The sequence below is a fragment of the Emydura macquarii genome, unplaced genomic scaffold (genome assembly GCF_026122565.2).
Source record: "Emydura macquarii macquarii isolate MOO-44397 ecotype Brisbane River unplaced genomic scaffold, CSIRO-AGI_Emac_v2 contig_2308, whole genome shotgun sequence".
In the NCBI taxonomy this organism is placed as follows: Eukaryota; Metazoa; Chordata; order Testudines; family Chelidae; genus Emydura; species Emydura macquarii.
The window spans coordinates 2,651,273-2,663,797 of NW_027132445.1; the positions used below are offsets into that span (position 1 = coordinate 2,651,273).

Genomic DNA, 12,525 nt, shown 5'->3' on the forward strand with positions numbered 1-12,525 from the left:
TGCTGCCCAAGTATACAAATCTGTCAGTAAAGGGAAGATCATCGTTATTGATCTTGATGGGGATTTGTGTTGTGGTGTTCAAGGTCATGACTTCTGACTTCTTCTGGCTTATCTTAAGGCCAACTTGTGAACTGTACTGGTTTAATTTGTCTGTTTTGTCTTGCATATGCCGATGAGTGTGAGAAAGAAGTGCCAAGTCATCGGCAAAATCCAGATCTTCAAGTGTGGAGAAGAGCGTCCATCTGATGCCGGTATGCCCCTCCTCAGTCGTGCGTCGCATCACCCAGTCAATGACAAGATTGAAGAGCAGTGGCGACATTACGCAGCCTTGACGAACTCCGGTCTTAACTTCAAACCATATGTTGCTTCCTCCGACACAGCAGCTGTAGTTTTTGTAGAAGCTCCTGATGAGCTCCACCATGTGATGCGGTATTCCATAGGCCCTCAGAATCTGCCATAATCTGTCTCTGTCTACACTATCGAAGGCCTTTTCAAAGTCTACAAAGTTCACGTGGAGTTGTCGTTGCCATTCTGCACTCTGTTCTATGATGTTACGCAGAGCAAAAATCTGTTCTGTACAACTCCTGCCTTTTCTGAAACCTGCCTGCTCCTTTCTCAGCGTTTCATTAACTGCTGTTGATAATCTACCTATGATGACTTTGGCGAGGATCTTGCTGGGTATTGACAGAAGGGTAATTCCACGCCAGTTGTTGCAGTCACTGAGTGTACCCTTCTTTGGGATCTTGATGATCACCCCTTTGGTCCAATCCTCCGGTACGCAGGCTTCTGTCCAAACTGTTCTGAAAAGTGGTTCCAGTATTCCAGCTGCTGTCTCTGGGTCTGTTTTGAAAAGTTCTGCATTCAAGTTGTCCTTTCCTGGGGCTTTGTTGTTCTTCAGTTTCTTGATTGCTGATATAATTTCTTCTTTGGTAGGTGGATCGATGTTGATATCTAAATCTGTCTCCCTTCCTGATATGTTAGCACCTTCTTCCGATGATTCTCTGTTGAGTATTTCTTTGAAGTGTTCAGCCCAGCGTGCGTCTTGTTCCGCTTGTGTTGTGAGGAGTTTTCCTTGCTTGTCCTTGATGGGTGGGCTGACTGTGGAATGGTACTTGCCACACACTTGCTTAGTAATTCTGTACAATTGTCCTTGTTCTCCTCGAGCTGCAGCACTTTCTGCCTCTTTTGCGAGGTCGTCGACAAAAGCACGGCGGTCAGCGCACACCATTCTCTTTACTGCCTTATTGGCCTCACTGTAGTGTTGTTTATAGCGTTCTTGTAATCTTGCTGATCGAGTGCTGATCATCTGACTCTTCAGCTTGCGTCTCTCCTCTATAACTTTCCAGGTGTTTGGTTGGATCCATTGCTTAGATTTTCTCTTCTCCCTATAGCCCAAGCATTCTTCAGCACTCTGTTGGTATGCAGTCTTTATGTTATTATAGACTGTGTTGATGTTACCAGCATTGCTTTCTATGACTAGATCCTGCAGCGCTTGAAATCTGTTTTTCACTTGTGTGACAAAACTGTGTTTTGTGCGTGAATCCTGTAATTTTTGGATGTCAAATCTTCGTTGTATGTGAGGTTTGTTCTGCGCCTTCCGGAGTTTGAGTCGTACCATTGCTGTTACCAGTTGGTGGTCGCTTCCAACGTCAACCCCACGTTTCACTCTCACATCCAGTAGTGATCTCCTCCACATTCCATTAATGAGCAGGTGGTCTATCTGGTTTTTGTCTCTGTCATTGGGCGAGTACCATGTCAGTTTGTGGATGTCACGGTGTGAGAACAACGTGCCTCCAACAACCAGGTTGTAGGTATATTGCATGCCAAATGTTTAAAAGTAGCAGGGTGAGTAATCACCATCTTAGTTCTATTAAGAGTTTTGAACCCTACTCATTTTAACGTAGATGTTAGAAAGAAAAATACCTCTTTCCTTCCTATTAAACCAACAAGCAACTCTAAATGGATGTGGCATACTTGTCCTAATATATTTCTTAAGGAATCACAGAAAAGCATAATGTTAGAGAAATACTGCCTTAGAATACTGCATAACCAGAAATCTGTAGTCCTAAATGTGTTAATCCTGCTGAGCAGGGAAGACTTATCAGATCCATTTTCAGAAAATGATAATTGTAAGTAATAAAATGTATAATTTGTAAAAAAATTATAGTATATGAAATATAAAATGTAATTAATTTACACTATTTATCTCTCTATATATTAAATCTATTTCCAGTATTGTCTGCCAAATACTTTTCAAAATCAGTCAATTAACTTTTGGAAAGAAGTCCACTGAAAACAAACTTACTGAATTTTGGAAAGAGTTAGATACTGTAACATAAGAAATCTATTTGATTTACTTAATAAAGAGAATCGTGATACTCTTTCCATCAGTTAAAATGTTCTAAAACAAGGCTTTGTTTGTCAAAAGTATGTGAATATAATAAAGAGAATAACAAAACTAGGCCTAATTTCTATTCAGTTATAATTTTCAGTGTAGTAATATTTTGTGAATGTAGAATCTTAGCTAATGTAGTTTTCCATAGATCTATTGAAGTCAATGGAGCTATACAGATTTACACCAGCTGTGGATCTGGCCCATATATAGCAGTGTGACCTAGTGAATGGAGTGCTGGACTGGGATTCAGGAAAGCTTGGTTCTGTTCCCAGCTCTGTCACTGGATTTCTGGATTACCTTGGGCGAATTATTTCAGTGCTTTATGTCTCAGTTTCCCTATCTGTAAAATGGGCATAATGATACTGACTTTCTTTGTAAAGTGCTTTGAGCTCTACTGATGAAAGACACTATATAAGAACTAGATATTATTGTTTTCATTACTATTATTATCAGTCATCCAGCAGTCTCCAGGCATTTTATAAACATCAAGAAAGGACTTGTCTACATATATAGCACATCTGGTGAAGATGCTCTGTGCCAATGGGAGAGAGCTCTCCTGCTGACGTAGTGCTGTCCACACTGGCACTTATGTCGGTGTAACTTATGTTGCTTAGTGGAGTGATTTATTCACACCCCTGAGTGACGTAAGTTATGCTGACATAAGCTGTAGTGTAGTCATTGCTTTAGACTCACAACACCCTCAGGTCCACTCCAACAGTAATTTGTGAACAAGGGTCTGGTGTTCAACCTCTTAAGAATCATAGAAAAGCACAGCTATTTTGGTATGGAAATTGTCTTAGTTCCCAACTAAATGTCATTATTATTCAAGTCTGTTGAAGAATTTTGTTGAATTTGTTGAATTTGAATTTTTGTTGAATTTTGTTGAATCATTTTGTTTTAAAAGATTTGTAAAGGGTACAGAAGAATTGGAAAAATCTGATGCCGTTACAAGAATAGAATGTGTGAAGAAATTTGTATGACCAATAATTTCTCCACTTATTTGCCTTAGTAAATTTCTCTCCTTTTGGAACTTTGCTCAAAGAAACATATGGACTTGGCTGCACCGAGGAAAACTGTAGAAAAGATCATATAACAGCATCAGTCACACGGTAAACAGATTCACGTATACACTGATGGTGTGGCAGACAAAACTTTCAAGAATGGTGGTTGTAGTGTCTTTATCCAGTGATCTAATGGAAAGAGTACAAGAAAGAACAGTAGTTCAGGATATATCAGCTTGAACTGTATGGCCAAACTGAAGGCTATTCTTACAGCTCTGCAAGAAATAAACAGAACAGAAATAGAGGCGGATATTGTGATATTTGTTGACTTGCAGTTGGTGATCCTCGGTTCCTTCTGAAGAAACCAGATTGCCAACAGCGATGCAATTCATAAGGCGGCTCTGAGGATCAGAAAGTGAGGCAATCAATTGACTTTTCAATGGATTCCATCACACATTAGGGTATAAGGAAATGAGGTAGCTTATGACCTGGCCAAAACTGAAAGATTGGAAACAGGTTGAAATGACAATAATTAAGGATATTGATGTTCTATCAAGGGAAATATTAACTGAAATAAATGGTTAGAAGACAAAATATCCTCTGATTGATATGAAAGTGTCTCAGAAAATAACATTCACTATCATAAGACTATGGATGGGATACAATGCTGGAATGAAAATCAGTAGAGATGGTACCAAGATATATCCACTCTGCAAGATGTGTCTGGAGGAGACTTTTAACATCATACCATGCTTTTGATTCTGACATGGTAAGGAAAGAAAGGCTTTTCAGATGGGACACCTTGGGTCAAGCCCTTACAAAGGACTCAGTTCGTTCCCAAACTTCATGGCCTAATATGATTATTGTGGGACAATAGATCAATAACAGCAACACTCATATTAGGTCAGTGAGCATAATTAATGAAGGTCATATAGAGAAAATTAATAAAAGGAATTTGTATATAACCCCAGAATTTTAGAGCCTGGTCCTCTGCATGGGACTATACTGACGTCTCAATCTACAGTACACGCTTCATTCAGTATACTAAAAAGATTGGTCAGTAACATAACTGTTAAAAGTAAATGAATGAAAAGAGGTTTAGAAGTATAATCCAATGGAGAAAAGTTTTGGAAAAAATAATTAAGAACTGTTTATGAATTAAATAAATAAGTTTCATCTTAGTCTTTTAGCTAAGATAAAGTTTGGTGTCAGTTTAATATCTGTGCGCTCTATTATGGAGTCTATACTTGCAGTGGATTCAGTGATCTAATGCAGTATGTCTTCAGCTTCTGACTTATCTTTGATGGAAAGTGAATCCTGACACATTTTCATCAGTGTGGTCTTCATCAAGAATAAACACAATGGGCTTAAATCTAGTTTCACATGCATAGACATTCATTGCAGTGGATCTTTAACAATCCAATGCTGGACATAGCTATTCATGAATATTAAAAGATTTTCAAAGATACTAATCTCGGTAATGTTGGTATACTTCACTGGGTGTCATTCTATACATGCATGTATTTATAAGGGGAGGAAAACAAGCAAAAAGCTTTGCATTCAGGCTATCAACTTGTCAGGTTTTAGCTTGATATAATTTAAATGGCTAGGATATTAAAGCATGAAAATTGAGCTTTATAATGGAAATGCAAACTCTGCTTACTAATTATTATTAGTTATTATGGTTAGCAAAGCGTGTTTTCATTTCCATTATAAAGCCCAAGTTTCACTAGATAAGTAATTTATAGGAGAAGCCTCAGACCTTTCACTTATCATAACTGTACCATGTACTGTTGAGTTAATATTTAAGGTGATCTGAAGTTTTGCAGGAAAATAGTGTTTAATGATGAGTTTTAAGAAGTTCTCTATCATGGTGACTACAGGGCATATTTTCAAAGGTATTTAGGCACTTAAAGATGCAGTGGGATTTTCAAAAGTGCTTTAACAGATTAGGTGCCTAGCTCCCATTGAAATCAATGAAAGCTAGGTGTCTAACTTGTTTAGATGCTTTCGAAAGCAAGTTCGAAAATGCCAGCAGGCACATAAATACTTTGAAAATCTTTTCCTGCATGGCTGATTTATCAGATAAGTTTAAGTGGCTTAATAGTCAAAGTTTTGGCCTCAGAATCCTAATTTTCAAGGCCTGCATTGTAAAGTGTTTTTTTTTGTTTTTTTGTTTGTTTGTTTTTTAAGCAGCCCTTGAGGTTCCCAGTATCTCATCTTACTGTGAAACCAGTTACTTTTAAAGTATCCTTAAAAACACTATAGTCTCACGGTAGTACTGTACATATTATGTATTATGATATGAAAATCCCTTTCTGCCTTCAAAGTTTCAACTGAAGCATAAAAAAGTTCTCACTTCATAATGTTCCATATTCATGAAGGAAGAACTTATGCAAAAAATTTACTATATTATGTTAGCTTTTTTATACTTTGATCAATGAAAATTGTTTCTTACCTGCTGTTTCTTTAGCCTGTAATTGTGGCCCACTGCTTATTCAGTGTTTTAATTTGAATCTAATGAGGACATTTTTAAGGTGTTTATTTGTTTTTTAAAAAAATCTGAGCAGTTTCTCTGTTTTTTGAGAAGTTTCCTGTTATCAAACACTAAAGACTTGGTTGTGTGTCTGGCCCAATTGATTCATGCTTGACTTTAATAGACTCAATTCCTATATCCCTAACATACTGTATTTTTGCAACCTCGATAAATGAAAGCATTTGATAGTAATATTGTTAATAATGTCAACAAGATATGTTATATTATTCTCAATAATATTCCTATTTCCTATTATTTTGGCCATAAATTCAAATTTTGAGTAAACATTGATGGAATGTGTTCTGTAGCAGTGCTAGAGTCAATGTGGGTGGAGAGGCTTCATGAGATAGATTCTGTAAACTATGTTTAATCCTCTGCCCATATTTTAATTTATTATTGACTGTATGCATTCTTTGCTCTAATAAGTTTCATGTGTCCTTAAAGGACTACATCTAAAATTTTAAAAAGGGAAACCATAGATAAGATAGGTTATACATCTTCAATAGATGAGTACTTTCAATAGCCTAGTAGAAACTGTACAATTCACTATTAGTGTTGCCTTTTTAGCATTCATTTAAGAACATTTTTATAGTTGAGTCTGTTTCTTGAAGTCTTTACAATGTGTCTAGATCCTGTGTATGTCATGTGTCAGTAACTCCCTTTAAAATAGTTTTTCTACTAGACTAATATTCATTTCCTTTAAGCTAAAGCAAACCAAAGCATAACATTTTTTGATATAACATGTTGAGTAAACTAGAACTGCCTCAGAGGCAGGGTGTGATTAGATTTTAGGTAGCTGAGTAAAACTACTTTAATTATGCAGAGAGAATACTAATTTAAATAAGTGCCAGAAGTGTAGCAAGATAGGATATTTAAGTTTTATAGCAGATTCAGAATGATGGGTTAGGGTAGGCTAAGACCATAACATATATGATATAATTAATGTTTGCATAACCCATTGCCTTGGATGGCAAGAAATATCATCATGGAAAGAAATATCATAATTATATCATGTCCACTAATTATCCAACGAACTACTCATGTAGTTCATATATGATTTGTATGAGTGCAGTCTTATTCACTTTTTGTTCTTCTGAAAATATGAATTGTGAAGAGTGTAGGAATTTATGGGGAACTGGTAACCTTTAGGTTGATTGAGGTGAATACCAGCTGATTTTTAAAAGAAATGATCAATATATATAAATTGACTCTCATTCAAAAACAAAGAGTATCTGTGTTCGGTCACCAGTTATGTGAAAACTATGGGGACAGTTCTTTGAGCATTACTAGGTGAGCCACAGAGTTGAGTTAGTTATCTGTCTCAGAGCTCCTCAGGTCCTGAACCTTGATGTAGTGAGAACAAACATCCTAACCAGACAGGTTTCTAGTTTTATGCATTTTTTTAGCTAAACGAAATAACTAAGCAAAAAGCATTAAATAAAATACATATAACAAGTCAAATGAAAGGAAAATGGGATAATATAGCAAATTAAATTAGTTAACAGGTTGATTGAACCATCAAATAAACCATCAATACTTTATAAGCTTTAACTAATAATGTGGTAAGCAGTTTATTTTAGAGGTCAGCTCTAAAAGTAACAGGTCATTCTCAGTGGCAATTGATATATTCATATTCCTACTGAACTGATAATATAGGGAAGGTCAGACCACTCCCAGTTTGAATCTAATGTCGAGAATACATCTCTGAAGTTAGTTAAGGCAGCCTAACTAAATTATAGGTGGTTAGGTGAGAGCCAGTCCAGTCTCTTTCCCTCAACACAGGGTTACATGCAACATTCCAGTACAACTGGAGGTGACCTAGCAAGTTACATTTAAGATGCTAATGACCAGGTTAGGTGAAAATAACATGATTTCTCAAAATTAAACATACAACTCCTAACCTGTAATATATATGCATGTGTGATCTTTTAGGCAGCGAGGCTATATAATCTAGTGCTGTTTCTGTGGGTTCTAGCCATACACACTTCTTCATGCATGCACACATACTTGCTCACAGATGTGTGCTGGAATTGAAAAACAAGTGCAAGAATGTTAAGTAAAGGCTTCTTTCCTCTATTAATAAATAAGTGAAGAAAGAAAAAAACCCAAAAAGATTGATACTTATGCAAGGTGCATATGTTGCAATTCCTGTGGTTTCATTCAACTTCAGTAAGCTGCTATGTGTTTGAAAAAATCAGCTGGTGATTTCTCAGCTATTTGTTTAATATGGACAGATTTGCTGGCTGGCTCAAAGTTACTTGTTTGCAGTTGTCAAATTTTAGATGTTGTATGCTATTGGACTCATGCTTCACAGTGTCTAGCCAAGAGATCGGAAGAAACACAGGCCTCTTTGTCAGGCATAGTACATAAGAATATAAGAACAGCTGTACTGGGTCAGACTAATGGTCCATCTAGCCCAGTATCCTGTCTTCTGATAGTGGCCAATTCTAGGTACTTTGGAGGGAATTAACAGAACAGGTAATCATCAAGTGATCCATCTCATTGCTTATTCCTAGCTTCCAGCAAACAGCAATCCCTGCCTATCCTGGCTAATAGCCATTGATGGACCCATCCTCAATGAATTTATCTAGTTCTTTTTTGAACCCCATTATAGACTTGGCCTTCATCTATAGATTCACCTATGGGAAGGTGTTCAACAAGTCGACTGTGGGTTGCGTGAAGAAATATTTCCTTTTGTTTGTTTTAAACCTGTTGCCTATTAATTTCATTTGGTGACCCCCTAATTCTTGTGTTATGAGAAGGAGTAAATAACACTTCCTTAGTTGCTTTCTCCACACCAGTCATGATTTTATAGACCTCTATCATATCCCCCCTTAGTCGTCTCTTTTCCAAGCTGACAGGTCTCATTCTTATTAATATCTCCTCATATGGAAGCTTTTCCATACCCCTAATCATTTTAGTTGTTCTTTTCTGTACCTTTTCCAATTCCGATATATCTTTTTCAAGATGGGATGACCAGATCTGCATGTAATATTCAAGATGTGGGTGTACCATGGATTTATAAAGAGTCAATATGATATTTTCTGTTTTATTATCTATCCCTTTCCTGATGATTCCCAGCATTCTGTTAGCTTTTTTGACTGCTGCTGCACACTGAGTGGATGTTTTCAGAGAACTATCCACAGTTACTCCAAGATCTCTTTCTTGAGTGGTAACAGCTAATTTAGACCCCGTCATTTTATATGTATAGTTGGGATTACATTTTCCAATGTGCATTACTTTGCATTTATCAACATTGAATTTCATCTGCCATTTTGTTGCCCAGTCACCCATTTTGGTGAGATCCCTTTGTAACTCTTTGCAGTCTGCTTTCGACTTAACTACCTTGAGTAGTTTTGTATCATCTGCAAATTTTGCCACATCACTGTTTACCCCTTTTTCCAGATCATTTATGAATATATTGAACAGTACTGGTTCCAAAACAGAGCTCTGGGGGACACCACTATTTACCTCTCTCCATTCTGAAAACTAGAGTGACCAGATAGCAAGTGTGAAAAATTGGGACAGGGTGGAGGGTAATAGACACCTATATAAGACAAAGTCCCGACTATCAGGACTGCCCCTATAAAACTGGGACATCTGATCACCCTACTGAAAATTGACCATTTATTTCTACCCTTTGTTTCCTATATGTTAACTTAGTTACTGATCCAGGAGAGGACCTTGCCTCTTATCCCATCACTGCTTACTTTGCATAAGAGCCTTTGATGTGAGGGACCCTGTCAAAGGTTTCTGAAAATCTATGTATACTATGTCCACTGGATCACCCTTGGTCATGATCAGAGGTCAACAGCCGAGAGCAGCAGCCATGACAGCAGCCATTGTAGTAGCAAGGAAGCAATGATTTTTTCTTTTTTTGTGGCCTGGCTAGTTCCACCCCCTTGAAACGCCTCCTCAGAAATCCCTTAGTGAATCAGATTGGGATACTGTTTTTCAGAAATCACTGTCTTTACCCAGTGGGGTTTGAGTAGGTCTCCCTTGTGCAAACAAAGAATCTTCCATTCCAGTAATTTGGGGCTCAGAAAGTCCAGGATCCAAAGATATATAGCCAAACAGACAGATGATCCCTAAGAATTTTGAGACATTTGAGGTCATGGTTCAGTCCACAGATATTATCTCATCTATCCTACAAAAGTCCAAACTCAAAAGTAAGTATAAAATGCAAAGCTACCAAAACATTGAAACTGAAATCATATGTAAAGATCAGTTGTACATTTAACCAAGCAAACAGTGAACAGTTCCTGTTCTATAGAAACTTGTCTTTTATATTTTGGTACTCAACAGCCCAACTTTGAACAGCATTTTTGGGACACAAAATGTAAGTAGAAGGTTAAACTTTAACTTGATCAGAGCAGAAAGTCTTTTTCTCCTTAAAATCACAATTTTGCTCTTCCGTTTCTATTTACAGGCCTGTCTGCCTCACATAGTGCTATTACAGAATTTGAATCAAATGTTTGACTTTTAATTTAAAAAAAATCTAAGCCATGCAAGTCAAAGAGGAGGATCATAATCAATAGGACTGCAACATCCAAATAGACTGAAGTTATTTATGCTATAAAATGATTGGCTGTAACCTCTGGTGTTGCAGTTACATTACCGTACAAAAAGTTGTATATAGGGCCATGGCAAAGTGTTGAGAGGTTTTGTGAGCACAAATAAAAAACATAGAGAAGAGGCAGAACCATGCTAATGAGGCTTGTTGTGAAATGCGCTAACGGCTAGCTTGCACATAAATTCTCTTGATTGTGCACAGAGTGGTTATTGAGAATAGTTTCACGAGTAAAGGGTGAGAAGATCACATTTAAAACATGTATTGAAGAACTATAAACTTAATTATTTGTCCTCCTAAACTGGGAATTAATAAAATTTTGTGACAAAGTCAGGTCAGATGGCTACAAGAGGGTGCTACCATTTGAGTTGCAGGTGGTTGCGCCCGCCCACTGCTAAATGCCCCTCTCCCAGCCTAAGGGGAGGAGCCACTGTACTCGGGACTCAACTGATTCCGTGGGACAACGAATGAAAAAACAGGAAGGGGCGTGAGGGTCAAAGGGTCAAACAGAGGGTACAAGAGGGTGCTAGAAGGCCGGTATGTCAGCCCCAGAATGTTAAAGGCCCTTTTCCCTACAGGCTGGGAGGAGGCTACCTCAGGCCAATTAGAGGCACCTGAGCCCAATCAAAGGCAGCTCCAGGCCTGTTAACATCCTGCCTCTGATAGAGAGAGAGGGGAGAGACACAACCTGTTAAAAGGCTTGTGACAGAAGGGAGGTTGACCTCTCTAACCCAGGAGACTGTGCTTCTCCCCACAGGGGGAACAACCAAAACGGAGCACCAGCTTGGAGAAAGGACTGACACCCCCTCTCTCCAAACCACACCACCACAACTGCAGCCCCACTGAGATATTCCCCTCTGGGTCTAGATTTTATAGACTTACTCCCCCTCCCCTGTATGTCGGAGGGGCATTCCTCGAGCCCAAACGAAGACCCACCCTGAACTCTCTAAGCCGGAAGCGCTGAGTGGAGAAGCTAAAAGACTCCAGGGAGTCCAGGGAGGGGCAAATTTGCCTCAGGCCCATTTTGGTAGAGGAGGGAGCCCTAACCCTGCAGGACTGAGGATGTCCCTTGCCACAATTGCTAAACAGTTTTGTACTGAAATTTTTGTATCTGAAATACTGTTGAGCAGATTTAAATCGTTGGTCATTGGATGACTAATTTTCAATAAGATCTCTTAATTAGTAATGTGATGAAACTACTACATACAGTTCATTCTATTCAGGATGGAAAAGGAAATATGATAGAATAATCACAGTTAAAGGCTTGGCTCCCTTTCATATGGATACTGTCCTTGAATTTCACTAAGGTACCACTTTTTTAGATAAAATAAAGATGTTCAGTTGAACACACTGATTTAATTAAGTTGCGTGCCTTTTCTTTAATTATTTATTTTTTATTTAAATCAGAACTGAAAGACTTAAGTGCCTCTATGACTCTTCTTATTCTTCTCCCCCCCCCCCCCCCCGGGCCCTTTTTCTTTTTCCATATTGGAATCAGAAGATCGATTACAGCTGGCAAGTATAACACACTACAGTTAATTCTGAAGATGATGCAAGATATGTTGTCGATTGACAAGAATGAGATGATAAACATGCCAAATGCCTGTGTACCTACAGTAATTTGAAAAAAGAGGTTTTTCAGGTGGCAAAAGTAATTGGACCCAAACTGATTTACAACTGGGTAATTTGATGCACTATTGCTATAGGTATAGGAGGAGGATTATTATGACTGTAACAGGGAATATGACTTCAAATTATAATAGCAGATGATTAGATAAATTAGCAGTCAATAATCATTTTTTCATAGCTTTTATAATCTAGGAGTTGAGTAAACTACTGGTGCTTCACTTCAGCAAATAAAAACTAATCAGGTCTACATTTTACAGTAATACTATTTCCTGTTTTGAGTAAAAAATAGTCAAGTGGCTAAAAATAGTCAAGTGGCTGTTTAGCATAACAATAAAAAGAGAAGGTTTATGTAAATTCCTGTTGATTAATATTTTATGTTGTTCAAAGTAGTCTC

General features: G+C 37.7%; 1 protein-coding gene across 4 annotated transcripts in view; it reads left to right on the forward strand.

Annotated features, from left to right (window-relative positions):
- Positions 1-12,525, forward strand: part of PRKN (parkin RBR E3 ubiquitin protein ligase) — a 1,182,603-nt gene that overhangs the window by 6,666 nt on the left and 1,163,412 nt on the right. The gene's annotated exons all lie outside the window — the stretch shown is intronic.